Here is a 5,000-nt window from a genome sequence, read left to right on the forward strand (position 1 = left end):
GTTTCAGTTGCTATAAATGTACGAAGCAATAAACCTTTGGAAGGATTATACTATACTAGTGTACGTGACCCGTGAAAAATGACGGCTAAATATTTAGATATGCACACATACGCACACGTAAACTAACACAGATTCACCCTTCCCCCCTCATCCCCATTACCTGAATACACCCAGCTAGTTCGGCAATTTGTGGGAGAGTGTGGCTTCCGAGTGTACCACCTCTCACAAATGTATGATAACATTTTCTTCCCCCTAAACGTGACAGGCAAGAAATAAATATATAAATTTGCAAACCTATATACAGCTTGTAGTCAGACACTTCCTCTGTATTATATAGGGGATATAACAAGGTTTAGGCTCCTGCTAAAAACCATATATCTGATCTGCCAAAACTTTAATATCTGTTTTATAAGTAATTTGATCTCGTTTGATTAATATCTCAATGATTTTTATTGCCCTTATCATAAGGATGATATTAAACATTTAATTTCACGTGTAGTTTGCTATTTGGACATCATTTAAAATAACTGGAAGCCAGTATTACTAAAAGATATTATTCTGTAAAAGTATTCCACAAAAAAAAGGAGCACAATTTAACACATCCAATGGAGTTTCATAAAAGATCTGACGTAAATGATCACTGGTAATTTGAGTGTCACAAAATATTAGCTTGAAATAAGAACATAAGCCTATTATTCTGAAGTGCTCAAATTGGTTACATTTACAGGTACTTTTACAAAGTTAATTATGGCAACTAAGGTACCGGCAACGGAGGGTAGAGAGAGGAATATCTTTAAGTTAATTAAAAAATGGAAACCACATCTCAAGACGATGGGCAGGACAAGTCCTCGACTGGCCTTCTCAATAAGATGACTTAACGAACTCTCTCATCAGCTGTCTTCGTTTTCTTATGGCATGCCTCGTACGGTGGGGGCATGCCAGGGTCTCCTTTGTCTCTGTGCTAGATGATGCAAACTGCAAGCAACCGCCATAGTTTCTGCGCCGGCTACCTCCCCTCCGTCCCCGATACCTTTGTGAATCAAAACAGAAAACGGAGTATGCTAGGTTAACAGATGACTGTCGCCAGTGAGAAACTGCTCTTAATTGATTTTCCTAAGTAGAACATGGAAGCGAGGTTACAGGTCATCATCATCGTTCCCTGCTTCCTGTCTTGTTTATTTTACTTTACGTAAATCTACTTCACTTGTGACTCAAATTTTAGGACAAACAATTACTGTTATGCATTAGAAAATTTACAAAGCTATATAGATAGTGGCAAATTAAAAACAACTCTGTTGGGTAATTTCATATTTTAATTATTAGATTTGTAGTGGTAATTATTTTCTTCGAAAAGTCTCAAACATCGGTATCATCAGGAATTTCGTTGAGTTCTTTAGTCATTAACATTGGCGGGAAAAAGGAAATCGACAAAAGATATCGGAATATACAGGATATCCTTCCTGGATCACTTAATTGTAAAGAGAAAGGGGTTTTTATAGTGGATAATCCGAACGCCTAATATTATAAGACTTCCATTATAAGTTTCTCCCATGTTATTGTCATATAAATATTCCATATATGGTTTAACGTCAATAATGTGGATTTAACAATTAACACGGAATACGCAGTGTGATACTTTAGATATCTAAGATATAAGAACTAAGCAAGAAACGCAACATCAATTAATAGGAGAAATACAAGCCTCACTACAAAGCTCCTTCCCATCCTGAGTCTCTCCAATCCTTCTCCCATTCTGCAAATTCCACAAGGATTAACTTTAACATAAAAAATGCTGCGCTGGTAGCCAAGAATACAGCAAAACAAAAAGTAAAATTAAAATAATCGGTGCTGTTTTCGTATGCGATCTCTAAGTTGTGGTTTTGCTTCGGTATGCGATCTCACCGGATAGTAGCGATCTCACTTCACCTCACGGCGAAGCAAGAAACATTAGATTTTCTAATATATATATATATATATATATATATATATATATATATATATATATATAATATATATATATATATATATAAGTATGTATATGTGCGTGTGTGAATGTGTATCGGGAATAATTATCCAAGAAATAATGATGAATTATAGGTGTTAATGTGCGCAGCTCAACATTACCGCTTGTCAGTGCATACGGAACTTAATGTTTTTATTTCAATGCATTATTGATAATCCTTCCTTTTGGGATTTTCTTTACACCTGAAGTTTTAATCTGTTAATGATTATGATATTCGCTCAAAGAGGAGAGTTTTAACTGACAAAAATGGATTACTGTACATGGAATAATAGAACATAAACGTTTGTTGTTACTGTAGATATAGGTAGTAGGTAGGCCAGGGCGCCAGCCACCCGTTGAGATACTGCTACTAGAAAGCTATTGAATCTTTTGACTGGCCAGGCAGTACTACGTTGAATTCCTCTCTCTGCTTACGGCTCACTTTTCCTTTGCCTACACATACACCGAATAGTCTAACCTATTGTTTCCACATTTCCCTCTGTCCTTATACACCTAAAAACACAGAGATTACCAAACAATTTTTCTTCGCTCGTGGGGCTAACTATGGCATTGTAATCATTCAGTGAATGGTCTTAAATTCAGGAGGAAACATAATATTTCCTTACAGGTAATATACAGCCGATGAAGAGGAATAGAGAAAATCAAGAATAAAGGGCGTTTTGCCATAACATGTCGTTACAAGAGAAAAGAGAAGAATGGGATCTAGTTCCATGAAGGACCCTCCATGAAAAAAAGGGAGATTTGTCATCTTAAGGATAAACGTCAGTTAACGCGAACACGGAAGGAAAAACACTCCGAGGCTCTTCCTGGAACCTTAGAACCCTGGAACCAGCGACGTTCGACAAGGAGTCTGTGTAGGTTTTGTGTGTTCGTAGAGAGAGAGAGAGAGAGAGAGAGAGAGAGAGAGAGAGAGAGAGAGAGAGAGAGAGAGAGAGCATAACTGAATTAATAATGTAACTGTTAAAAAGGTGAACGTGTAAATCCTAGCATAATTCTCGTTTCCATTTGGCTTGATCTTAGTAAGCGCTTGAGGTTACTTTAAATGATATAAGACCCCCCTCTCTCTCTCTCTCTCTCTCTCTCTCTCTCTCTCTCTCTCTCTCTCTCTCTCTCTCTCTCTCTCTCTCTCTCTCTCTCTCCCTCCCTCTCTCTAAGTAGTTGTTTGAATAAATTGATTTTCTAGACTGATTTTTTAAATTAAACCAAACAGAGTCATGACTAGAAATAGGCCCAAGGCAAAACAGTCATCTTTAGCAATTTTCATTAAGTAATGATTCTGAGGCTGGATAAGTCTTAGTATATTCTTTTTGTCATATGAATATAAATATGATCATAGATATCTGGTAATGGATCTTTAATCTAACTGTCTGATGTTTTCTCTTTCAATAGACGTTACTTACAATTAAGTAATAGCAAGCCAAAGACTTATGAAACATAAGATATCTAGTAAAGAATGAATATGCATTAGACCAAGGTATATATTTTGCATTTACAGTATATAGATAATGTTTAAAATTCTGGACCTGCTAAATCGAACAAAACTCATTGTTGTTTTAATAAAAATTTGCTTTTGAATAGAGACCAGGTGTGCTTTGATAAAAATTTCTAAAGCATTTAACACCATAAAATATGAAAAATTCCATTTAACCAGTAAATGAATAGAGGAGAAACATGCACTATTATATGCTCGATGGCAAACGATGCAAATATCATCCTTCCATGGTTATTGTGTTACATTGCGAAATATTCAACAAATGCTTTTCCTTTTACGAAGAGTAAAGTGGCCAAATTATTGCAAAATACTATCGATAACTAAAGTTCACATCTTTCCTTCGGGGAGACGATATTAGGAAGGAAATTTATGTCATTTTCATGAAAATAAATAAGGTTTCGATTTCATTGCTATGCACAATATATATCGATTGTAAATTCTTGTTTTGCATAGATAAGAAAATAACTATTCGCTTGTAAGGACGTTGAATAAGGTCTCTAATTTGATTTCTAAACAAAATCTGTACATCTCTGAAAAATAACATTATTAAAACTTTATCATAAGAAATAACTTTCCTCATTTGAATTGTGTAATAATTCCGTCAAAGTTTGGTTAAACATAAATGTCGAAAGTGTTCACAGAAGTGAGAAACTTAAATACATCGATATAGAAAATAAAAAAATTGGATGGGAGAGGAAATTGACGTGTAATGTACATTGGGACATTTTACCGCAAGTTAACCGATTTGAATTTGGTTCTGTTCATAGATTGATGACTTTTTTTTTTTCTTTTTTTTTTAGCAACTCAGATAAAGATATTTCTTAAAGGTACACAGTTCCTGCAGCTTCTAAGTATTATGTAAGGATCTAATTTTATTACTCGAATAGCTTAGTTTATTTATAATTTCTCATAAAGGTAATATTACGATAGAATCATACCCAGCGCTTTCTTTACTTACTTTAATTTAGGGGCTGATTGTCTGGTCCTGTACAGCAGGGGAACCCTACTCTCTACATGACCTCTGCGGTCGCTTTAAGGTGTTCACTGGGGAGCATTTAACACTTCATAATGCGTACTGTTCGCTTACTGTTTGATCATCACTGTCAAAACACTAGCATGATAAGAAAGACTTCAGTTTCCTCTTGAAAACCTTAATATCTTCAATTATTCGGATGTCTCGAGGGAGCCTATTGTATAGTCTCGGGGCCGCATATTTAATGGCTCTAGAGTTTACAGAAGACATTTATCTAGGTTCTAATAGTTTAAACCATCTGTAACTATTCTCGTGTCAGGACGATTTGTTGGTTGCACAATATGTAGCAATTCTCTTAGATATTTTGGACGACCTGTTCTGATAACTTGGTGGGTTATTGTACATATTTCAAATTCCATTCTCGCTTTAATCGGTAGCCATTGTAGATCAATCAGTATAGGAGTGATCCTTTCTCCAGGTGGGGTACCTTATATCAGTCTTGCTCCTCTGTT

This window comes from Palaemon carinicauda, chromosome 5, assembly GCF_036898095.1.
Source record: "Palaemon carinicauda isolate YSFRI2023 chromosome 5, ASM3689809v2, whole genome shotgun sequence".
Classification (NCBI taxonomy): domain Eukaryota; kingdom Metazoa; phylum Arthropoda; class Malacostraca; order Decapoda; family Palaemonidae; genus Palaemon; species Palaemon carinicauda.